The sequence below is a fragment of the Ambystoma mexicanum genome, chromosome 12 (genome assembly GCF_040938575.1).
Source record: "Ambystoma mexicanum isolate Mex_15411 chromosome 12, UKY_AmexF1_1, whole genome shotgun sequence".
Lineage (NCBI taxonomy): Eukaryota > Metazoa > Chordata > Amphibia > Caudata > Ambystomatidae > Ambystoma > Ambystoma mexicanum.
Window position 1 is genome coordinate 56,515,994 of NC_090936.1, and position 26,399 is coordinate 56,542,392.

The window sequence follows — 26,399 nt, forward strand, 5'->3', positions numbered from 1 at the left end:
GGCTGAGTTCTCATTTAAAATGGCTCCTCCAAGTGAAAAGGGGACAACACCCATAGATTCATCATAGTGTGTTGTGGCCATTAATCTCATACCTTGAAACACTTGTGTATAGGCGCGTTATAAATGCCATATCATATCATACCAAATGTCTGCAAAATTAAGGCTGGGTACAGGCTCAGGGCTTGAGCAGTTTCATGGAAGTTCAATTCTGCAAAGTAATGACTGACTTGTGTGCAGTCAGGACGGGGAACTGTGGGGCATCTTTACTGTGGACTATTGGTTTTTCGCATATATTGCCTTTGGGTCTTATTCGGCACTACATGCCCCTTCGGATGCTGTCGCTGTTTCCTCTAAAGCCGCTCATTTTTATTCCCACTTACTGAGGCTGACATAATGCAATTTATTTCCAAATTAATTTTTCTCTCTAAACGATTATCATCAATTAAGGCTGATCAGATGCAAGACATTCCTGCCACATTATGATCTATTTAAGGCAGCCATTTATTAATAGAAATGACACTTTGAAAACTGTACTTTCTACAGGCCGGATTTACCATTGCTTACTCTGCAGAGTCTTTCTGCAGTGCGTACATTTTGCTAGACATTGAACGTCCAGAGGAGGGTGGGGGGTTGGGAGGATACATCCATGACCGCCACTTCTGGCAACATTTGTTTATTATTTGCTGTTTCTTCTGCTCCACAGAGATTGTGGTCTATCTGTATTCACCCCTGTTTAAATGGAGATGAATGAACTGTGGAGGAGGTGGTGTCTAACATGTGCAGAACAGCCCAAAACTTGCCCCACAAGAGCAGGCTGATCCTCTCATATCTCTTGTTACTTTGGTGACGCTACCAGGGCAGGAGGTGGAACCTAACTCCAGCCAAATATGAACACATACTTGTATTTTAATGTTCTTCTTCATCGAGGTGTAGAATGGTCTTGTGGTCTTGCCTCAGAAGTTCTGATAGTATTAGGTTAACTTAATTAGCCTGGATTTCTCCTGCATGGAGAAAGGCTGGCACAGGGACACTACTCCATGTGGTTCTCAACTACTGCCTTCACCCTCCTGCCGGGCCGGCTGGCAAAAGTAAGAATCTCTCGTAGCGCAAAGACCCACATAAGGTTTCCTCTGCCTCCTCGATGTTTTCTCTGCTTCAGTCCTCTGAGGGAGGGTTCTCAGTGTGGTAGTTCAGTGCTGGTGACCGGGGATTCTGAGGGAGGTTGGATGCAGAGCAATTCTGATGTTTAGGTGGGAGGTACAGATAAGGGCTCCTGCCCTAGTTGGTGTGGACAGCATAGCAGTGTGGGGGAGCCACCACCTGGACAGAAAGGGGGAGGGAGTAGCTGGTCAGATAGCACAGCGAGTAGAGCCCTCGCTTTGACATCCGCACAGAGCTCCTCCTGCTGATATAGGTTCAAATCCCGGCAGGGCCAAACTCAGCCTTTCATCCTTCCGTAGCGCTATAGAAATGCAACATTATTATTATTTATTGGGTGTTTTAGCCTGGTTTTCAGGATAGCAGATTAAGGTACACAGGGAAGCGGGCTAGGCTCCAAATTCATCATCTTTTCAGACAAAGGTTACTTGATCATACTTTTGAAAATGCAATCTGCAGCGTGCAGTTTTGTGACTCACATCAGCACAAGCACATTTCACTTCATAAGGGCGGTACCACGTAAGCACATGCTCCAATACAATGGAAAACCAATTCAAGAAGTCATCGCTAAAAGCAAACAATAACCAGGCTATTCAAAAGAGATTAAGCGGTCTATTTTATAACAACTGGTAATGTGGCATTCGCCCTTTAGAGTGGCGGGGATTTGGAGGCTCCTACGCCCTTTGTTCTCTTTTCTCTCTGACTGCATGCTGTGTCCTCTGTCAGCACATTGCTGTTGTGTGCCATCATTGCCTGGTGATGTTAAATGACGTGTTGGCATTCTCTTAACAATACAGTATGTGAGTCAGCGGTACACAAAAGGGATTGGATGCTGCTGGAAGCATGGCAGGCAAACAAGTCAGGCATTTTACCTCTGAGAGTCGAACATTGGAATACATTATCATTAAATGGCCAGGTTGATAAATGTAGCTTGAGTGCACATCACCAATACAGCACATTAGGCTCTGTAGCTTGAGTGCACATCACAAGTACACCACGGTATACTCTCTTTCTAAAGTCTGACAAGGATGGGATGTGTGCAGGAGTTGGTGGGATTTTCATAATCTTTGTCCTTTCACAGGGGATTGTGTTAGCATGTGCTAAACGACCATTGGCAAAACCAGTAGGTTTGGCTATCATATTTAAAATGTCTCTTCAAATACCACAATAATGCTTTCTGTGATGAGCCCCCCCTCTAAAGACGACCTATACAATTTGTAATTTGTGTAAAACAGGCTCAAGTGGGGGTGGCTGTCACACCCCCCCCCCCCCGGAGTCTCTTCAGGTTTCATATAGTTCACGTTCTCAAGGGGTATGGATCTTCCCTTGACCTTTCCCAGATTTGTACAATTCCCAATCTGAAGGGGTTTGACTCTTCCCTTGAGCTTTGTCAGATTCTCGCAGTTCACAATCTTGATCTTTCCAATATTTCCACAAGGTCAAGAAGCAGCTCCACTTCTCTTAACCTCTTGACAGCATCAGGGGGAAACAATTCCCTGGTCACAATATGTCCCAATTCCAGGTACACAGGGATTGACTTCCTTCCCCTAGATTCTGCACACTCCAGAAAAGTCAACATGCGTGAGAGTGAGTCCCAGACCCTCCTATGTCAGTCTGGTACACTATCCTATTAGGCTCTCAATGATTTAGATCAACGCAATTGGGTGCAGGTCCCAGATTCACAATCCTTCTGCCGGGTGTACTCTCCTACTAGAGCTTTCATGACCTCTCTCAGATTTCCACAGTTCACAGTCTCAAGGTTTATGACTCTTCCCTTGAGCTTTCACAGGTTTTCACAGGGTCAATAAGCAACTCCACTTCTTGTAGCCTCTTGACAGCACCAGGGGGATCGTTCCAAGGTCACAATATGTCTCAATTGCAGTTCTAGGGGGATTGACTCCCTTCCCCTGGATTCCACACACTTCAGAAAATTCAACAAGTGTTGCAGTGAGTCCCTAATCTGTCAGTCTGGTACACTCTTCTATTATGCTTTCAATGATCTGGATAAACACAATTGAGTGTGGGTTCCCGACTCACAATTCTTCTGCCTGGCATACTCTCCTGCCTGGGCTTTCTTGACTTGCTTTGGGCATGGGTCCCAGACACCCAAATCTTTATACTTGGTATGCTCTCCTGCCAGGGGTTTCTATCGATGAACACATTTTCCTTTTTTTCTAAATGTTAAACAGTTCCAAGATTTGATATTTGCTTTTTTTTTTTTTATAAATGGTGTCCTCAACCTGCTCTCATCTGCATTAGTTTCTCTCAACAAATGTCTCGGTGTCCCAGCTCCCCTGTTTGGGCTCACCAAGTTGATACAATTCTGTTCTAATGGTACGCGATACATGCCACGAAGCACCCCAGTGTCCCAACTTCCCTCTATGGCAGGGGTGCACAACTTATTTTGACAGAGGGCCTAAAGTACCTTACATGAGGGCTATAGTGGACAGAAAAGTAAAAGTGGGCGGAGCGGTAGGCGGGACATGTCAGGAGGCTTTTTGAACCCCCAATTTGTATTAAACACATGGAAAAAGAATGTTTTTGAGGGGTGACGATTTTTATTGCATTTCAAACTTACATTTTGTACGACACATTTTCCATTGTTATCATTTATTTCAATGTAGTTATTGTATATCGTCTGTTTAATTAAATTATATATTTTTTATTGACCCTAGATTGGACATTCCGTTATTTTGGACTGCTATAGTTTGCTGTTTGGGTTGCCCAAGAGGAGTATGGCCTTCGTTGAGTCAGGTTTCCACAAAAAGCAAAGGATGTACATCTCCTAACTGTGCCTGTTTTAGCTTTATTATTGAGTTCACTCTTGGAGTGCAACACTATGCCCCATGGCTCCCACCCACGACCAAACACTATGCCCCATGGATCCCACCTCCAACCAAACACTATGCCCCATGGCCCCCTCGCCACCCCCAACCAAACACTATGCCCCATGGCTCCCTCAACCCCCAACCAAACACTATGCCCCATGGCTCCCACCCCCAACCAAACACTATGCCCCATGGCCCCCTCACCCCCAACCAAACACTATGCCCCATGGCCCCCTCACCCCCAACCAAACACTATGCCCTATGGCCCCCTCACCTCAAACCAAACACTATGCCCCATGGCCCCCTCACCCCCAACCAAACACTATGCCCCATGGCTCCCACCCCCAACCAAACACTATGCCCATGGCCCCCATGCCTCAAGCAAACACTAAGCCCCCTGTCCCCCACCCCCAACCAAACACTATGCCCCATGGCTCCCACCCCCAACCAAACACTATGCCCCATGGCCCCCTCATCCCCAAGCAAACACTATGCCCCATGGCTTCCGCCCCCAACCAAACACTATGCCCCCTGTCCCTCACCCCCAAGCAAACACTATGCCCCATGGCTCCCACCCCCCAAGCAAACACTATGCCCCCTGCCCCTCACCACCAACCAAACACTATGCCCCATGGTCCCCTCAGCCCCAACCAAACACTATGCCCCAGGGCTCCCTTACCCCCAACCAAACACTATGCCCCATGGCCCCCTTACCCCAACCAAACATTATGCCCCATGGCCCCCTCACCCCCAACCAAACACTATGCCCCATGGCCCCCTCACCCCCAACCAAACACTATGCCCCATGGCCCCCTCACCCCCAACCAAACACTATGCCCCATGGCCCCCTCACCCCCAACCAAACACTATGCCCCATGGCTCCCACCCCCAACCAAACACTATGCCCATGGCCCCCATGCCTCAAGCAAACACTAAGCCCCCTGTCCCTCACCCCCAACCAAACACTATGCCTCATGGCTCCCACCCCCAACCAAACACTATGCCCCATGGCCCCCTCATCCCCAAGCAAACACTATGCCCCATGGCTTCCACCCCCAACCAAACACTATGCCCCCTGTCCCTCACCCCCAAGCAAACACTATGCCCCATGGCTCCCACCCCCCAAGCAAACACTATGCCCCCTGCCCCTCACCACCAACCAAACACTATGCCCCATGGTCCCCTCAGCCCCAACCAAACACTATGCCCCATGGCTCCCACCCCCAACCAAACACTATGCCCCATGGCCCCCTCACCCCCAAACAAACACTATGCCCCAAACACACTCAAGCATGTACCCATACAGACCCGGACCACCCAAATCAGCACACTCTCAAACATGCACCCATACAGAACCGAACCCCCACCCCCCAACTCAGCACACACACTCTCAAACATGCACCCATACAGACCCAAACCCCCCAACTCAGCACACAAACTCTGAAGCATGCACCCATACATGCATCTCAACATACACAACACAAACATACAAAAACAAGCATTCATGCACACCCGAACCCCCCACCCCTCCAACTCAACACACACTCTCAAACATGCACCCATAAAGACCCGAAACCCCACCCCCAACTCAGCACACTCTCAAACATGCACCCACACAGACTCAAACCCCACACCCCCCAACTCAGCACACACACTCTCAAACATGCACCCATACATACACGAACCCCCCACCCCCCAAATCAGCACACTCTCAAACATGCACCCATACAGACCCGAACCCCCCACCCCCCAAATCAGCACACTCTCAAACATGCACCCATGCAGACCCGAACCCCCCACCCTCCAACTCAGCACACACTCTCAAACATGCACCCATACTGACCCGAACCCCCCACTGGCTTCACGCACCTTTGCTGTCCTTCGTGGTCTTCAGTTCTCTCACCGGCATGCTTCCTTGTCTGACCTGCATCTTGTTGGTTCTCCGGTTCCCGGGATGCAGCAGCAAATCTTCTACTTCTTCCTCCTCGTCTCACTATTGTTGGATATTTTCAACTAAGGATAAGAATTCACGTAAAAAACAAAATGTTTCCTCATATTTTGGAATATCTGCATGTTTGTCTTGAGTTGTGTTTCACACAAAGCTGGGAGGCAACACAGTCCCGAATGGTTTATAGTGACTTTTTCGAATGCCATATTTTCAAAATGCCATTTTGTCGGCACAAAATTGCCCCGTTTTTTTAAATACTTTTTTAAACGTACAAAACAAAAAAAACATATCAAATCTAAAATAATACATTAAAAAAAAATGTTTTTGACAAAATGGTATTTCGAAAACATGTTTTAGAAAATATGACCAGATACCGCCCCGAACAACAGAGGAATGCATTAGCAGAATGCAATCTTTAGGGTACATAACTTTTATCATATCTTTGTGTAAATATGTCAATCTCCATGATTTCAACTCTATGCTCATTCTTCTTTCCTTCATCACAATGGTTTCCTTGCATCTGCACACACCAGCCCTCTGGCGTCTCGATCTGGTGCTCTCTGCCTCATTGAAAGTCATGGACTGCGTTGCTTGCCTTCACTCCACCTCCTCCACAGGGTGTAATTTTGTCAGGAGGCTTACCCTGCGCACACGACTCTCCTCCTTCTCTCCTACTCGTCCCAGTTAAATATACATCTCTTGTTAAAGAGAGATCTTCTTTTCCTTTTACCTATGGGTTTCTTTTTGTATTGCCTTCAACCACAGGTAAAGATACCACATTTTTCATTCTAACAGGTAGCACCATGTATGTGGCTATGGTGGACGGCATGGGGAGTTCTCACAGGAACAGGAGTCCTTGTCCCCAAAGGAGAAGTCTCTCCCTGTGAGGTCACATTTGCCTCAACCCCTAAGGATAGGGTGACCAGACGTCCGGGTTTTCCCGGGACAGTCCGGGGAAATCACCCTCCCAGGAGTTTTTTATTTTTTGAAACACCGTCCGGGGTTTGCATGTTTGGGGGGCTACGGTAATTAAAACTGTAATTATTTTTCACAACACTTTCAGAATTTTGAAGTTGGAGGTTTGGCTCCAACCCCCAACCTCTCAGGGACAAGTCAGAACACTTACTGACTGTGCCACAGAGACTGGCTTGGAAATGATTGTACAACAAGCCATGTAATATCAATTAGAGCTAACGCTCGATTTGAATTAACATGCCACGATTCACAGAAAAAACTGCACAAATTGGATTATATGCAGTTTATAGAAAGGAGAAGTGCTGGAAATATGGTTGGGGAGTGGTTGTGGGGGCGTGTTGGGGGAGGGGCGGTAATTGATGGGCTGCAACGGGGTAGTCCCTCTTTTATGTTGTTGGCCGTCCCGGTTTTTTGTTTTGAAAATCTGGTCACCCTACCTAGGGGGGTCTTGTGGAGTGGACTTAGCATTGTAGCCTCAAGAGGGGTGCTCCCCCTCGGGAGAAGGGACGAATACCTGGGTTCGTCACATGGGCCATATGAATTTTAGAGCCAAGTCCTTGCAGCAGCTCACAAATAGGTGATTGATTCATTTGTGAAAAAGTGCCATTTAAAGGCCTGCAAAAGGCTACAAAGTTACCTGCTGCCCGAATTATACATTTTAGAACCAGCAGCCCTAAAATCCTAGCTTCTCCACTTGGCCAAAGTATGTGATCCTGGCCAATTCACTGTACATTACTGTGCCTTCGTTTGCTTGTCTGACCAAACTGTTATTTCCATGCAATGGTTTTCAGATATGCACCACACAAACCCCACTCATGCTTGTCTTGCCCCCAACTGCACTGCTGTGCTATATAGAGTAATATTGACTATTTATATAGTGCATTGCACGGGCTGATGTGCGACGCCTCGCTACACACATGGTTCTCGCCACCTACACTACAAGGCTGGCAATGTGGGTGTAGGATGGTTTAAGTGGTGGGCTGCGAGCGCACACGAGAATGTTGTTTAGGAGACATGAGGGGATGGCATTAAAACCAGTGGACGTCCTGATCTGAAGACACAGCAGTCCCAGTGATCCGAAGCTATCGCCCCTATTAAGAGAACATAATAAGGGACTCCTTACCAACTCGCCACGCTCGGCTTTGAACGTGGGTACATGCGTAGCACCCTGAAGCACACACCGCCCTACTATTATGGACTAAGCTAAGCCCCTGGCCACTTCTTGACACATTTCAAAAGATGTGCCTGGTTTTATTTTCTGTGTAATCATTCTTGAGAATTAATGCCAACTTTTTAAGAGCTGAATTGAAATGGGTGCCTTTGATTTTTTTTTTCTAGTTCAATTCCGAAGAATGATGTGAAGAAGGCGGGCGTTGCAAAGGATTGTGGGAATAAAGAGGGGGCGCCGTGATTCTCGATAGACGCCTGTCAAAGGTAGGATGCTTTTCCTTTGTGTCTGGTTTGACCTCTGCCCGGGGGAAGCGGAAGATATTGTGTTTGCCGCCTGCACTTTCAGGCAGGAAGCAAACATGGAACTTGCCGTGTTGTCAAGTTGCTGGAACAGGCCGGAACTATTTCAATTGAAACACTGGGGTGTTCTGGCCAGGGCTAACTTGTTTTAGGGGACCGACTCCACAGGGCAGTCACGAGGCGGAGCTGCGAAGCTGCATTTCCCTCGTGAAGAGTGCAGAGTCCATTCGCCTTTCATCTCCAGGCCGCAGGACCCTGACTTTCTGTTATTGTTAGAAACCAAAAGTCCTTCCCACCCTCTCCTCTTTCAGTTCACGCATGCGCAATTGGCTAGAGTTTTGGACAGCCGAGTAGCTGGCATGGAAGGATGTGCTGATCTAGTCGGCTGTCTTTATGCACCCAGTGCTGGAAATGGAAAAATGTACTGGGGGAACCCTCTCATCCTTGGAGGGGTGGGGCCATGGAGAGGAGCCCGGTAGGCTGAGGGGCGTGGCCCCAGGCTAGGTCACCATACAGTGGGCCTCATTCTGAGTTTGCCGCTATCCTGGCGGTAAAGCCGGCAAATGTAGATACCTTTTCCGGCACTCAGTCCGGCAGATTCTGAGTGACGAAGTGACAGTTTAAATACCCCTTCATGGAGTCCCATAGAACTCATGAGGTGATTTGCCATCATTACCGGCAACAGCAATGATCGCTTTTTTTGCCGGTAATCCTTGTGCCTTACCGCCAGCTCCAGGAGGTAAGGCAGGCGCCCCACCGGCAAACCCATAGTCGGCTGGTCCAGTAAAGTGCCGGTATCCATGAATACCGGCACTTTTTTACCGGACCGACCGATTAAGAATGAGACTGAGTATCTCTTCATAGAATCCAATCCTGGCGATTTGCATACAACCAAAGAGCATTATAGGAACTGAAGAATGTCCACAATTTTAAATATGTCTTAAAGTGATTCAGTAAGAAGCCCTTTTGAGCGGATAATGGAAGTTGGGCTCTGCAGTTTTGATTGGTCACACTACTCACCCTAACAAAACAATGTATGTAAATTGCAGGGCATATATACGAGTTTGGATAGCTGCAACCTGTATCTGAGGCTTTGGTTGTTTCTGTATTGAGTTTCCTGTGCTGAGTCTACTAAATGTGCTGCTCGTGCATGTGATAACTCGGCTTCCAGGGAGGATCCTGTTCTGAAGTTGTTATGACACACACAAGCAACCAGTGCTTCAACGATCATTGAGGCGCAGATTGCATGTCCGTGCGATAGCACAGCTTCAGAGCAGATCTGTGAGTGTTGTGGGCAAGCCACTGTGTCTGGGGATGTAGCGGCACTCTGGCAAAGCCTTGACTTGCCGAAGCGGCGCTCTGTCTTGCTCCGGCCCATTTCCTGTGCTGCGTGCCCCTACTTAGTCTGTTGTGCACTTACCTGAACCAAGAGCAAACCATGTCCCATGTTGGTATATGTGGCTGCGTGATGCTTCGTGCCCTTGATATAATATGATATGATAGGTTATTTATAAGATGCTTAATATCCAGAGGATTCTAAGGGCGGACCCGGGGATCAAACCTGTGTTGCTCCGTGTCATCTTGCTTCCAAGGTGAGCACGTTGCCCCTGAGCTATCCTCCCGAGACACTGGAACCATTGGAGGCAATACATGTACAGGTCTGGGGTTAATCTGAGGGCCCCTGTTATTGGGGGGGGGGGTCACTTTCACAGCTGGAATGGTATGCGGGTGAAAGTGTAAACGTGGCTTGGAACGTTGGGGTTAAATTGATGTAATGTGAGGAACCTACACATCTTTAGGGTAAGTGCACAGAATTGAGAAACAGCCTGGGAATGGAGGGCGCAAATTGTTTGAGTCTCTTGCCCATAGTCTTATCTGTCCTTTGATGCAGCCTTCGCTTCCTTGCAGGCGGTCACCGGAGAGCAGCGATAGCTCGGTCGCCCTCAAGGAGCCGGCTCTAAGAAGCTGTGTGTGGGACAAAGCCTGACTTATGTTGGGGGTGGGGGTGGACATCTTGAGTGGAAATCTTGTGCCGAGGAGATTAGAACTGGCGACTCCCATCCCTGAAGCACGCCATGGAGTGGGCAGTAGCGCTGGCACCCAGCCAGGCCTTTAATTCCGTGTTCCAGCACTCCAAGAAAGTACTCTGACGGAACACAGAAGCCAACAGAATGTTATGATGCACTCCACAAAGGCTCCATTCTCGTCTGGAATGCACTGCACTGGGCACATGTGTGTGTGTGAACCTTGTGGCAAACAGGGCCTGGGCTCTGGTGGCATGCCAGCTGCATTGGCATGCATTGTTTAGAAGTCTAGGGAAATCTTGTAAACTGAAGGTATTGCACTCTTGGTTCCTTAGCCCTGAGAAGGAGTAGGCCGCGTTGCACTCCAGCCTAGGCGTATAGTTTCATAGATTATTGTTTTGATTTTTATTGCAATTGGTTTAATTTAACCTTTACAAATACACAAAAATAATAGAATCAGAACAAATATTTTAAAAAAACAATATTTTAAAAAAGTCATTTTTTTTAAAAAGGAAAAAAAGAAAAAGACTCACTTAACCATCATAAGTGGAATAATAAGAACAATGGTAATATTAAACATTCCAACCAAGGCCGTGAGGCAATAATACAGCACCAATTAGAGGTACAGTCCAGTCACTGCATTCAACCTGTCTTAAAGCAAAAGAACCAGCTCAGCTGACAAAATGCTGTGTCCCCGGCTGTCAGTGAGTTCCATAATCCTTTGCCGTGACGTCACAGTAGGAAGAAAGACCATTAGTACCCAGGGTGGGGGCGCAGCCAATTAGGTTCTCTAGATTGCGGGCTGAAACCGCTAATGTCAGCCTGCGTTCCATGGAACCCTCAGGCTGCCTGCCCCGCCCTGCACGGCCATCTTCTCCCCACCCTCCCTTCCCTTTTTATAATATCCCCAACCCCCCACCCCCAGCCCTACTTACCTGTTTGTTGCAGTGGCATCGCCGGCTGCCGCGCAAGCTTCTCTCCGTCTACCTTTGCCGGCTGCCACGGAAATGGACTGTGGCGACCATCGTCACTCAGGCCTTTAACTCGGGCTGCCGGGCCATTACCCGGGTTGACACCATGGAACGGGTTACTAACGCCATATTCAGAAAGGGGAATAGTTGCTAAGGGCTTCCTATAGAAGTTCAACACCGCATTATGCCTCTAGCGTCTGTGTATTTTCTTCCAGTGAATTGTGCGGAGCAGGTGAGCTTTGCTGCTGCTGTCACAACTCGTTCATCTTCCACAATGACCAGCTTTGTTTAAGACAGACATTTTACTTTGTGATGGGGCAGTGGATGAATTCCTTTCCATTTAACGAGAATTTCTGGGGTGCACCTGCCTGAAGGCCCTGCTGCTCAATGTCAGGCACTGGGCTATTTTTTATTATAGAGTTTTGTTTGCCTCTATTTATATGTAAATGGCGGTACATACTCTGAGGAAAGCACCTGATAGAGGAGCACTGAGTGTACAGCTGGGTTTGGGTGAACAACTCATTGACAGGGTGGAATTGGCAGAATCGGCTCATGATTCCATTCCGTTGGTGGTGTGGAATTCCCGGGGATGCACACTCCGTTGGTGGCATGGAATTCCCGGGGATGCACCTCTGTGGACAGTCCAGGTCTGGCAATGCACTGTGGGGATTTATTACTCATGATTTTTACATTTGGCCAATTCAGAAGCCAAAGTTGTTCCTGTGCTTTGATTGGCTGAACCACAAGCTGTTTCAGCCAATTGGAGAACACAAAAACTTTCTGCGTCCTAATTGGCCAAAATGTTCGCGTGCATCGCCGCCAGCAGGGCGGTGACTTACGTGAATGCTGCACCTCAGGGTAAACCACAAAAGGGGCAGATGTTTTTCCCAATCTCCCCACTCCATTCCACACTACGCTAATCTCCCATTTCACCCACCACTAGTCACAACCTGGACAATGCATCAATTTGAATATTGAGTGGCGTTTGGTGCTACCCGGTTGAAAGCTTCCTTTTGAAACTGGGTAATTAATTCCGAGTCCCCAGAATTTTGGGGGCAAGCTTTCATGAGCATGGAATTTCCCATGATTACTCAGGCTGCCGATGGAACATCCTAAGGAGGTCCTTCATGGTCCCAGAGCAGTGTATCACATTGCATTTTCTAGCACGTCAAGGGGTATTGCAAGGGTGGTGAAGTTCAAGAATAGACAAAATGGTGTTACATTCTGCCTCTGCATCTAAGGTGTTCTTGAAAGCAAACTAAATGTAATGACGAACAATATGTGCATTGGGCCACGTTTAGGGCCTGAGTCTTGCAATTATGCTCGTGGACAATCGTGGATTTGCGCGCCATTCTGTGCGCAAATCCCTGTTCGTGTAAAACCCTGTTCGTCGATCCGTGGAATCGCAGGAACTTAGCGCCGTCTTGTCAGGTCTCTGCCAGTCGTCGAGTGACTTACGCGAGACACCACGCAGAGTGAACTGGAGGCCAGTTGCTTGGTTGTTCCTGAATTGTTCTTTCCTAGTTTGTCTGTGGATCTTCTTGCTTGTTGGCTGATCAAAGTTGGGGATGCTGTCCACAAACCTTCTGAGTTCCATGACTTATGAGCTGTGTCTTTAATCTTTCCGCCTTTAATCGTTCAAGTCAAGTCTGGTTTATTCGCATGGAAATTGCTGTTACAAAAAATACAGTAAGTAATCCTACGAAGCCGTAAAGCACATTAGTACTCGGCCGGGGCGAGGTTTTGTTCTCCCAGCCAATAGGGAGGCTTGGAGTGGGGGCATTACCATACGGCAATCACACCGCTCTGAGCATCCTCAGGGCTGGAGGCCTCCATCTCCCCTGCTGGGGAACCAAGTAAGTGCCCCCCCTTGTGCCCCTGACCCCCCCCCCCTTTGCCACAGATTTCATTACCTCCCCCTCCGACCTCACTTATCTTCTCCTTTCTGGTCCTGTGCCAGAAACAGTAGTGTTCCCGGCGTGCCTACTCCCGATCTGCGACATGCCGCCATGGAAAGAGAGAAGGGACTATGTTGTCCCTTCTCCCTGTTCTATGGCGCCATCTTTTTTTTCTTCTTTGCAGTTGTGAAACGCCAATGTCGTTTCACAACTTCCGAAAAGATTCTATTAGTACCCTGGTCCAACGGGCCAGTGTTCTAATAGCAATAAGCCTGGTACTACTCGTACCTGGTCCTATGGGCCCCGGGCATTACCTGAACCTGTAATGCCCCCCTGCTCCCCAGCTCAGGGCTTATTGCTTAAGCATTGCAACTCTTTTAAAAACACCCATGCTCAATAAAATTGTGTTTCTAAAATGTGGTCTGCACTACAGCTCGTAATCTGGCCATAGCACAGACCATCATAGAACCATCGGTGCCCCTTGCCCACCCTTCTTCAGATCGAAGTGTGGAAAGCAGCCACTCTCAGTAAGGGAGTTGGCCACGTGACGCGAAGCCTACCATTGAAAAACTAACCAATACGACCCTTCTGTTGTCGCCCGGCCGCCTCTGCCTTCAGCGGGTCCTGTCTGTCTTCTTCTTGCTTATGGACTTTGTCCATCAGCTGTGATTTTTGGATACCGTGGCTTCATTCTCATTACTCCATCTTCTCGGGTTGAGTACGTAGTCGTGGGTTGGGATTCTTCTTGGTCTGTGTGGACTTGTCACAGTAAGGCTGGTTTCACAGGGTCTTTGCCGTGCCTTCATCGGGTGAAGAATGTATGAAATGTAAGGTACAGCGGTCTCATGCCTGCGTGTCCCCTCCCACTCTGGTACGGTTCTCTACCTTCACGCAGCTTTCATCTTGGACAGCCTGGCCGCCGCAGACTTTTAGCTTTCTCTTCTGCCACAGTGGTGTGCATGTCTCAAAGGACAGAAAAAAAGAGCAATTTTTTTGATGATGTGTAACTTAAAAATTGACCAGAATGTGACAATTCAGACACGGCTGTTTTAGAACCAGCAAGAGGTGACAGTAGACAAAAAGAAGTCAAAGTTGTTCTTCAGTTTCTGTGGTCTGCGTGATCCTCAAAGTCTAAAGTGGCCCCTTTTCAGCGTGTGATGGACAAGGCTCCATTTCACTGGGCTTCTGTGGGTGAGGCCCGTCACTGGATCCTAAAGGCAGTGGGACAAGATGAACTGTTTTCAAGCAAAAGGTCATTAGTATGCCACGGAAGAGAGGGACGCCCTATGCGTAGTTCACATCAATTCTTTGCACAAAGAACGACTTATGCGTGAACACAATGTCCTTGGGCAAAAGGGGCCAAGTGTGTGCATCCATTCAAAGATACTCTGAAAACATCTTCAAGGAAGGAATTTGATGCTGGATCACAGTTCCTGGACCTTTGTCCGTTCAGATGTAGACCGCGAACGACAGATGTAGACCGCGGACCATAGTACAGAAGGCGCTGTGGTTTTCCTAGAATTTGACACACGTCATTAATGGGTGGCTGGCTCTGGAGTAGATGCTTTTACACAAGTGAAGTAGTGAAAGGCTCTCCCTGTAAGGCTTATAGTGAATTGCTGCCCTGAAGACTTGCAGGGGTAGCCTGTGATATAGAATTAAAGTACAGAAGAGCCATCTATTTAGGCGTACACCTAGAATATCAGTACAGCAGTGCTGTCTGTGTAGGTATAGATGGAGAATTACAGTACCAAAGGCCAGTCTGCGGAGTTAATGTAGAATTTCAGTACTGGGGGATATATGTGTCGTTTTCTATATAGAATTATAGTACCAAATAGCTGTCTATGTAGCTGTAGGTAGAGAACTGCAGTACTGAGGGCTTTCTGTGTACTTTATATAGAATGATAGCACTGAAGGGCTGTCTTTGTAGATCTAGATATACAATTGCAGTACTGGGGGATGTCTGCGGTTGTTGATATAGAATTGGAGTACTGAGGGCTTCCTGTGTACTTTATATAGAATGATAGCACTGATGGGCTGTATTTGTAGATATAGATATGAAATTGCAGTACTGGGGGATGTCTATGGTTGTTGATATAGAATTTGAGTACTGAGGGCTTTCTGTGTACTTTATATAGAATGATAGCACTGAAGGGCTGTCTTTGTAGATCTAGATATACAATTGCAGTACTGGGGGATGTCTGTGGTTGTTGATATAGAATTGGAGCACTGAGGGCTTTCTGTGTACTTTATATAGAATGATAGCACTGAAGGGCTGTCTTTGTAGATCTAGATATACAATTGCAGTACTGGGGGATGTCTATGTAGTTGTTGATATAGAATTGGAGTACTGAGGGCTGTCCGTGTAGATGTAGATTTGCGGTACTGGGGCCTCTCTGTTTAGTGGTTGATGTAGAGTTGTACTGAAGTGTTGTGTGTGTGTAATGAGATGAAGGCACATAATGTCTCTCTCTCTGCATAGGTTGACAGGGAATTGCAGTACACGCGTTATGTGTACAGTAACTCAATGCAGGAGTATTATCTGTGTAGCACCAGAATGACATTACAATAAACTGTTTATGACAGTGTCGATAGAGAAAAGCAGAGCAGAGTTCTCTACACACATGGACGCATAGTCACAGCACTGCAGTACACACCGTGGCACAGTGCCTGGCCACAGGCTGACAGTACTTGACACATTGTTTCCTGTGTAGGCATTGACACGGTGCAGTCTGCCTGTGACACTTTTGCTAGCGACTGGCATTGCATGGTTGCTTTCTTTGTAGAAATTGACACACAATCATCGTACAGATGTGTTGCCTGCAGGAAAGCGGTGCGGAACGGCAGTCTCGGACCATGTCGATGCAGCCGGACGGAGGATCGTTGTGTGTGTGTGTGTGTGTATATTGGCGCAGAGTGCCTGGCCGCACACAAGTGTTGCCTGTGCAGATGTGCACACACTCGCACTGCGGAAGGGGTGCATTGGCAGATGTTTACACAAGGTCGCATTTGTTGCCACCCTGGGAAAGCAACACTTGGGCATCAGGACAATCGAACCCCGGGGTTAATTGAGGGCAGGCTGCAAGGGTCAGGCGGTCCTCTGCAGTGCGTTAAAGGCCCCTGTGTCTGAAACAAAGACAACTTACTTCTAGGCTGAGAGTCGGACAGGCCGCTATCTGTGGGCCCAATCAGTCATCCGGGGGGGGGGGGGGGGGCGCTGGGCGAGGGAGGGGGGCTACTCCCTAAGGGGTGAAGCCATTGGGAGAGGGTTGTGCTATTGCAATCCATGCGTCCTCTAAGCCCATACATTTGCCTTCACTTGTATTTTATGTGTACTTGCATACAGCCCTACCCCTACCCAGAGGGCCTTGGGGCAATTAGGGAGCGGGAGGGGGTGTGGAATCCAGTTTCAGAGTGCATAAGAACTGTTGTTACTAATTGCCATCCTTGTCACCCACACTCTGGTACTCAGTTTTCGACCTCAGAAGGATGGAGGCATGAGTCAGCCCAGAGGAATCTCGAACCTTGGTCCATGCGGCAGCTCCTCATTGGAGATGCGCGCGCTGTGTGCAGAGCTAAGTTACATGGCAGCGGTGGGTATCATACGAGTATTGCAGTGTGGGAAAAAAGTGGCAGTAACAGAATTACCGCCGCCTTTCCCGCTGCTCCATACTATGAGTTTGGCCCTGAAGTGGGAGATTGACCTCCCGCATCACGCTGGCGGTAAATCGTCACACTCTCCGCCGAAAATCAGCGGAATCCCCAATGGAGTCCTATGGACTCCAGATTAATGGGGACTAACACCGCCACCACCACTTGTCATCTGGCGGTAAACCCGCCGGACCAAGTGGCAGTAACAGTAATTCCATTAGGTTTTACCGCCAAAATACCGCCCAACTCGTATCAATCTAATAAATAATGGACCTCATTGCGAGAGTGGCAGTGAAGTAAAAAAAAGTAAATATCGGACTCACTTGCAGTGTTACCACATCGCCATATTCTTGGTTTTTAGGCAAAGCTGGGGAAATAGCTCCAGCCTCTAGCCGGAGTTTTCCCCTACACTTTACCTCATAAGAATGGAAGAATTACCGCCAAACGGATTACCCCATTGAATTTCTGTGGGACTCCAACGTGGGGAATAACACATACCAGAATCTGGAGACTTTACCTCCCGTTCCAACATTTTAATACAGCCATAACGGTAAATGAGTTTGGTGGCCAAACTCGTAGTAAGGTCAAACATTCCATTTTTGTGATTTTGCTGTCTTTTTTTAATTTGGGTGGGAAAACGAAATAACCCTATTTGGGTCAGCGCTTCCGCTTTAGTCTCTTTTTTAAATGAGTTTGCCTACATTGGCTAAAATGGCCGATTCCACTTACCGCTACGCAATGTTAGGTTACGTTCCGCCTGCCATGAGAGGCCGCGTGCCATGAAGCGAGCTTAATGGCGGTTTTCTGTATGTCACTCATATCAATCCACATATAGACCTGTTCAGAGGCGTTTTTGTTGCCGAGATTGAAACGCTGCTATGTTTTGTGTCTTCATTGTAAGAATGCAGCAGGCCCCTCTCTTCCAGCTGCATTATATGAAAAAGATTCCCGCCCCCCAGCACTGGGGACATTTGCATACCCAGAGATGGGCCTGTCAAAGGCGTCTGTGTGGGACAAAGGTCCCCAGAAGAGAGAAAAGGGGCCTGGGGGCCTCGCTTTCCAAAGCAAGCTTTTTAAGTAATTTAATATGTTTTAATACATACGGTTTTTCGGCAGCCTGGAATGGAGAGGCGTGCTTTTGTGCAGTCTTTCGTGAAAACTGAATGCCCCGCTTTTAACATGCATAGAATCTGCAATTCCCCAAACCCTGGGGATACATGTTCACCCGTGCATTAAATCTTAAACACTACACTTTGTAGCCTTTAAATATTACCCTTTTTCTTGACTGAGGTGCTTATATAATGCCTTTAATTCGGTTCCATGTGTTCATATCCATGCTAAAATATTGCCATATTTTTGCGGCAATATTAAGGCATGGTACCTGCGGGGGACACCCCTGTATCCCCCGCATTATTTTTAAAAACCCCCAAAATGATCCCCCAAAAAATATCGCACATGGCCATTCCAGACGATCATATATACAATGATATTTTTGGTGGGGATAATATGTAGTTATACCCTCAATTCTATTTAATTCAGTGACATTGTGACTTTCTGCTAAAAGGTACTTAGGACCCAAATTATTTTCACTCCTTGTTTTTGTTTTCATTATTTTATTGTAGAATTACATAATTTCTATTGCTGCATTCTTAACCTAGGTAGCTAGGTTCAGCTTATGACTTGTCGCCAGGCGGGGGTCCTTCCCCAAATGGAAGGCGGGCCTTAATGCGCCTGCGCTGCCAGCTTCTGGGATGGGTGATGCAGCCGGCCCATACCCTGTCCCTCCTCCCACTGCCACCCTCCACATTTTGCACAAAGCCTGCCACCAGGTTGTGAGGTGGAACTTGGTCGCCAATAAAAAAAAAACGGCAGGATCAAAGCGCATCCTATCGGCCCTTGATAGTCCCACTGGACTGGCTGATAGCTATTAATTTTAAAAAAGGGATACACAGGCACTGTAAACCTATGCCTGCCTTTTTTATCCTATAAACTTATATTCAAATAGATAAATGCTCTTACGAGTACCGTCTGTATATACCCAATTGTTGAAAACGTGCTTCTTTTCTGGTAGCTTTTTATACTGCACCTTTGGAGTTTAATGCTAAGGATGTGTATGTTTGTCCTGAATGCCCATACAGAATCTGTGAACGGAGGACAGCACAGGGGCAATGCGCTGGCCTTGGAAGCAAGAACACGCAGAGCAACAGAGGGTAGAATCTGAAACCGAACGCGGGTATGGTATTAGGCGCGTTATAACAAAACAATGAAATAAATCACTGTAAGCACTCCCGCATGTCATACTCGGGGACACAGGGTCTGCCCCTTCTATGAGGAAGCCGGGAGAGAAGTAGTGTTGTGTGGAGCCATCCGGTTCTGGTGGTGTAGCGCCAGTCCCCTGTTGAACAGGAAAGATTTACTGGGGCAACCCTCTTATCCTTGGAGGCAGCAGAGTTGAGAGGTCCGGACAAGTTCTGGGGCTACACTAATGTCAGGACTGTCGGGACTCCTGGCTAGCCAGCCTTTTGGTTGTAGCACCTGAGCTTCTATCCGGGGCTACAACCACAAGACCCGGGGTTATAGCACCCTTGCCCCCGCCCACCCCTAGCAACGCCTCTGCTTAGAGGGGCAGGGCCATGGGGAAGAGGGGGTCGGGCCGAGGGCCGTGACCCCAGGCCAGTTCATGCAATACAGTATCTCTTCATAGAACCCAATCCTGCCGATTTGCATAAACGCAAAGAGCATTATGGGAACATACATATGTCCAGAATTTCAAATTTGAAACATGTCTTATTATGATTTAGTAAAAAAACCTTTTAAGCAATCAATCGAAGTTGGGCTCTGCAGTTTTAATGGGTCACACTACTCACCCCAAAAAGAAATGGCTCTACATTGCAGGACATATATACCAGCCTGGACAGCTACTACAATATGGTAGCTGTTTCTGTACTGAGTTGCCCATGCCGAGTCTACTGAACGTGTCTGTTTGTTGAACCGTGGGTTGCTTGTGCGTGTCCTAACGTAGCTTCAGGACTGCTTGTGCTTGTGATAACACAGCTTCAGGACAGATCCCGCTGGGAGTATGTTGTCACTTGCACAAGCAGCAGACTCCTTTCAGGAGACTCAGCAGGTCTCGGGAGGATAGCTCAAGGGCAACATGCTCGCCTTGGAAGCAAGAAGACATGGAGCAACACAGGTTCGATCCCGGGGTCCATGCTTAGAAACCTCTGGGTATTAAGCGTGTTATAAATAACCTAACATATCATAAGATCGAAGCTGTAAGTGTTAGTTATGGATCAAGGAAGCCCAATAGTACAATAGTTGATACTGTAGTAGAAGTGTGGGTGTGGGTGTGAGTGCTGTGGGCAAGGCCCTGTCTCTGGGGACAGCGTGGCAAGACAAGTCTTGCCGGAGCAGGGCTCTGTTGTGTTCCGGCTCATTTCCTCTGCTGAACAACACAATGTGTTGCATTGGATGGGTGACTGGCTTTTGTAGTGTACTGTAGCAGTGTCAGACTGATTAGGCTGTCTGTGGAGTGGCGTACTGTGCCCCTAGCTGCCAAGGGTACCAAGACCATAGTATGCTGGAAAGTGTCACTTTTGTTGTCGTTTACCTTTTAGGGAGGGGGTGGGGGGACTACGTGTAGAGAGGGAAACATAAACAAGTTACACAAACGTTGCCAAGAAGAGACCGTGCGTATTTTCTTATTGTCATACTTTGGAAATCCAAAACTGCGATTCCCTCGTGGCCCCACATTCTGAATGCTACTGTGCAAGTGCCGCTGTGTATAAAGAAGCAGGTTCATTCCAGAAGCTCGAGGGGGCCTGCTGGTTCAGACCCTGTAAACACTCTGCAGCCTCTCGTGCTGGATTCTCAATGGCGCACCCAGCGATTCTGCGCATTGACGGCCCCTGCGCGCGGGAGCAAAGGCCGCGCGGGCCTCGAGCCCTGAATGGAGGGGGCGGGGCTTGCGCAGGCCCACAAAGGGCGGGCTTTCTGTGCGGAAGTGAATGAGCCCGGGCCCTTAATGGGACGGGACAATGGCGGCCGACGTGGGGCTGACCTGCGCTTTGTGTGCAGCAACCCCAAGGGTCCCGAACTTGCAAAAAAAAGAGGAACACGCTTTTGTGAGGCCCATAGGAAAATGACTGCAGGGCGTCACGGCTCGGTTAAGCATCATGTGTGTTACTCATTTCTGACACTTCAGCATAAAGGCAGCAAAGTGTAGAAATGTGAGAGCAAGAGGTCTTGTAGAGAGATAAAATATGCTCTTTTTAGAATTAGCGCTGTCTAGGTTTTTCTTTTTTTTTTTTGTATTTGTTGAGCACAACAATGTCACCCTGCTGCGGCCTCTTTAGCGAGCCAGTACAGGTTTCTAAGGCTGTCTCGGGGTCGACTGCTGTAATTTCGTTTTGCTCACTTTAAGTGTGACCTACAAGTCCCAGCATGCAATGGGAAAAACCAAACAGGGTGAGGTGTCATGCACGGGACTGTGAAACTGGACAGCTATGTAATGCTTGCGGAGATTCCATTGACGTCAACATAATTGTTTGCGTTGCGTGTCAGTGACGCTCAGCTGCCTTTCAGTGCATCCGTTGGCCAGTGTTTGCGAGTTCACTGGGTATTTTCACTTTTGGGACCCGATTTGTTTTTGTGGGGTCAGTAGAAGTTCTGCTAGTGCCTATTTAAGGTATGGGAAGCCAGAAAATTCATGGGTAGAGCTGATCTTGGGGGAGCTTTGGGGGCAAGCAAGGCCAAAACAAACGCCGAGCTGACAACAGACCTTGCACACAGCCTCCACACACCCTAAGAACACAAAACCCATACCCGGTGTCCAGTCTCCCCACAACACAAAACCCATGTGGTGCCTTGAATAAGGCACAGTAAAATCATACGAGTAATAGACGCTGCCTTGATTCCCAGGCAGGTTCAATGCCCCGGCCTTTGACCATTGCTGTCCTGATTTTTAAATCGCAACTAGAGATTTTCTGGGTTGTTATTGCCCAAACTCTCTATTGGGTGCTGTTGCTTATCCACAAGGAAGCCATGATTGGTTATAATTGATTAAAAAAAGAACCACTGATGACCAGGTGGCGTTCAGGCCAGGACACAATTGAACAGGCACTCAGGTTATTTTGTTATTTTTGTTTACTCAAAAACTATTTAAGGCTGAACAAGGGCGCCCTATAACTGATATGTTTGGACTTGAGAGCGGCTTTCGATTCCGTCAGTTGGACAGTGTTGTGGGCTATTCCGGGGGACATAGTTCAAAATGTGAATTTGGTGGATGCTATAAAACATTTATATAAAAAGTTGCATCAGTGTGCTGTGGTCCCCATCGTGAAGTACCAGATATTTTTTATAGGAAGCAGGGTGTGTCACAGGGCTGTTCGCTTGCCTCAACTCTTTCCAGTATTTATTTCTAATGGGGTTGTCACTGCATTTGGGGAAATAAATGATGATGTGCCCCACATTGGGAAAAAGCCTTTGTCTATTCTTCTATACGCTGATGATGCTGGTATTATGGTATGGACTGAACTGGCCTTCCTTAAATTGCTAGATAGGTTGTCAGGGTTTTCTGATGCCTGAGACCGATACACAAGGACGTCATTTCACCAAAATGCCAGGGGCAACGGAAGTGACATCGCATGGCCCTTGTCCTCTGTTGACATCACAGGAAGTGATGTCATTTGACCCCACACTGAAGTGACAGCACCGTTTCACCTCTCGACAAAACACGAAGTGGTATCACATAACATTGTTTCTGAGTACACTATGAAACATGGTTACAGGATCACTGTAAAGTGATATACATTTCATACAACAATGGATCACCATATTTGCCGGTAATATCAGTGTGTCTAAGCCCATATTACCAAATCACTGTGAATGCAAGCAGACGTCCATGGTCAAACGATAATGATGTGTTATTATATAGCACTTACGCTTAAGCGCTTCATTTATTTGTATTTATTATATTTATATAGCGTTTATGTCAAAGCGCTTATATATATAGAACAAATATACATACAATATCACCCAACCTGTGTTGGTACTCATTTATCAACCTCAGCAGGATAGGATGAAAGGCTGAATTGACCTTGCTCGGAGTTGAACCTGCACCTGCAGATCACACACACATTGCAGCAGCCAGCACTCGACCCACTCAGCTATCTTACCAGCTATAGCTATCATAAAACCAGCCACTCCAGAACAGAAACAAAGAGCCACATGCTGCTGGCCACAGCCCATGAGCCTCAATGTAATAAAAATAAAAAAAAATATGTAATTCTTTTTTTAATTCTTTTTTTTTAGGGGTAGCAAGGGAGACCACAGGGGTAGCAATTGCAACCCCTGGCGACCCCTAAATGATGTCCATGCAGATACACCTCGGTAATGAAATTCAGGACCTAAAAGACCTTGAAGAAAATGTTTCATTGGTACCGAGAGATTGGATGCATTTCATTTTTATGACCATATGGGTTTTTGCTTTTCAGCCAATAGTACTTGGGCAAGCCATGCAGACTGCACTACAAGCGCCTTATCCCGTGTTGAGCATATGGCCCTTGGAAACGTTCATCTGTTACTGGATGGGATTACACCAGAATAATTCTGAGTCCAAATAACCAGACAAACGCAAGAATATGGCAAGTTGTTGTTTTATTAGCAATTATCTAAAACAGGGAGGCTACAACGAACATCAACGGAAGTACGTTCATTCTCTCAGCGATTTCCACATGAAATACATTGATCTACTTCTTCATGCGTCAGAATGACGTCATGCTACGTGGCAATAGTGAACAAACTATAAAGGGTTGGGACTGGTTAAGGGACTCATCTAAATATACATCATTTAGGAGCTAGGTTTGTTATTGGTTGTCCAATATCAGGTGGACAACGTATGCCTACCACTTCATACGTGTCATTTAAGAAAAATAAGTTACACAGTGTTCCATTGGTTTCTCAAGCTGTAAGGTCCTTCTTTATATGGACTCATTAAATTGGTTTGGCACGCTTGTGCCTTGTCTGGAACATTTGGTTGAATTAGCAGGATGTAAGCTAAGACCCAGGTGCAAGTAGATAGGACATGAAGCTGCCCTACCACCCAATTAGCCCAACATCTCTCATCAGCCATGCCTTCTGCCATGAAATTCTCTTTGTACTTGGCCTTGCAGACTATTCTTGTCCTTAGACTACACAGGAGTGAAGGCACTCGCTATCGTGTCTGGAACTCCAAGTTCAAGCACTATTTACAGCCTTGACTCACGTGACAAGAGACCACGATTCTGTTCATTCTGCAAGCATTTAAATGCTTAAATGAATTAAGACTTGGCAGCCCCTGTGTTCTTTCTAGCACCTTATGTGAGAGCATTCCTCCTCCACACACACGTTCATCTTCAGCGTAGATAGCTGACCTCGACTTCTCTGTTCTTATTGCAGCTCTAACAACCTGCTATTCTACTGCGACACAGCCTTTCATTGTCTCTTCATGGTTCTTTGGCTTACTTATTTCATGATACCAATGTCCAGTTTCTGTACAAATGCGGCTCCGCCTGCATTCTATTCACCACCTGTAGCTAGCCTATCCAATGACTTCATCCGTCTTGCGTTTCAGCGTATGTACATTCATTATACTTCTGATTTCTGTCGCACTTTCTAACGTGTAATCTTCTTCTTTAAAAGTTCACTTGATTCTTTACTTCGTCATTTCTCCTCTAGGAATCATACATTGTCTTCATTCAGTATCTCAGGACTGTGTCCACGCGTTCTTACCACACCATCAGTCCATTTTCTTAGCTCTTTCTCATATTCCTTCAGGGATTTCCTCGTGCAAGCCGTCATCAACTCTAGGGTACATTCAATATGGTTGTCTCAATGGATACCGTCTTCCAAATACTCGCTGCAGTATTGCTACAATAGCTGGTGTTAGACAGGGCCAGTCTCGTGTCTCCAATGCAGGGACGGTAGGGGGGTAGGATCTCTTGCAGATGTGCACATCTTCTTCTCTCCATCTTATAGAACTCTGGGGCTATGCCAATTTAAACCCTTTAATCATTAGGGAAAACCTTTCTTTAAATGATTCTTACATGCTGCTTTATCTACGCTGGCCTATTACATGGGGAGTTGAGTTTAAGCAGCATCCCATTTTATACCACCCGTAAGCAATTAGTTTTATGGCTTACAATGACACCCAGATGAGCTATCAGGAGTCACTGGTGTCTCTAATTCAACCTTCCTTAAGCATGTTCCCCTCTTTTCAGTTAGGGCTGTTTTGCTTCTGTGTAGCACATAGCGCTTTGTTGCTAAGGATGGGGACGCTTTACAAGGATTTATTGGAATCTGGTCAAAGGTTTAACACATGAGAATATATTGAAACGCTACTCTGGCATTGGTTACTCATTAGGTGGCCCTCCAGATGTTTTGGACTTCAACTTCCATCAACCCCAGCCAACATAGTCAGATGTGAAGGATCAGGGGACTGATGTGTTTGGTCTTGGAAAACTATGGAGGTCCTTTCTGTGTTGCATTTTAAACTTCCTGTCCCAGGAAGACAGAGGAATGTAGGTGGCCGTGCTTTGAGATGTACGTGTGACACAGGGCCCCTTGAAATGACCATCCCTTTCCCGTTCATCTGTCCTCACTAGAAAGCCCGGAGCTATGCAGGCTTGGAGCATTGATGCGGACCCACCACATTCGGAATTTTGAAAGGGCCTGTGGATTTTGTAGGACCACAGGGAGCACAGACATCATAGTGGCAGTGAATTCCCGAATGGGCCCAATGGGGGACGGGGACCTACCGTTCCGCCAAACCCGTGATCCAGCGCTAATAGCGCCGGGGGTTTGGTGGTAACGCTAATAGCCCCGGCGGTAATACCAACTTGTGATGAGGCCCTATGAATTTTACTGATGTAGTTGTGACTGCTATTGGTTTTTCAAATCATTGGGACCTTTGCACTTTACTGTTGCTTGGCTGTAACTATACATTTTTCCCTGTTGATTTGTGGCAGTGTATTTGGTAATGGGAATTAAAACAAGTTTAATTTATTTTATCATGCTCAATTGTTCTTTGGCTTTAAAGAGCAAAAATGTTCAGTTTTTATATATGTATATTACTTCAAAAGTACACAGGACAAAATGTAACCCAACTATTCAAATGAACTAAACAACCTCGAGTAGTACCTGTCTTCTACCTGTTCCTGACCTGTCAAGCATCTTGTGCTCGTCTGTCTTGCCTGTACACATTATGTCTGTAACCGTCTTCATGTGGCGCCCCGATGCCTGTGGGCTTTCGGCGCCTTACAAACAAATAAAGAAATAAAATAAATAAATAATAAATCGTTTAATAAATCTTTATAGAAACAGGATATTCGAAACGAGTATGATTGTAGGTTTGGCCAAAGCCACGCCCCCCAAATGGACGACTACAAGTACCATAGTGAATGTTATTCTATAATGCATGGTGATGGAATAAAGGGGGG

The 26,399-nt window shown here is 47.0% G+C and overlaps 1 protein-coding gene across 25 annotated transcripts in view; it reads left to right on the forward strand.

The window, feature by feature from the left end:
- The window catches only part of NRCAM (neuronal cell adhesion molecule), a 731,897-nt gene that overhangs the window by 376,369 nt on the left and 329,129 nt on the right, over nucleotides 1-26,399 (forward strand). For all 25 annotated transcript variants that reach the window (XM_069627974.1, XM_069627975.1, XM_069627972.1 and 22 more), the window contains one exon: nucleotides 8,248-8,343. The gene's annotated coding sequence lies outside the window, so the exon portion shown is untranslated. The remainder of the gene's footprint in view (nucleotides 1-8,247; nucleotides 8,344-26,399) is intronic.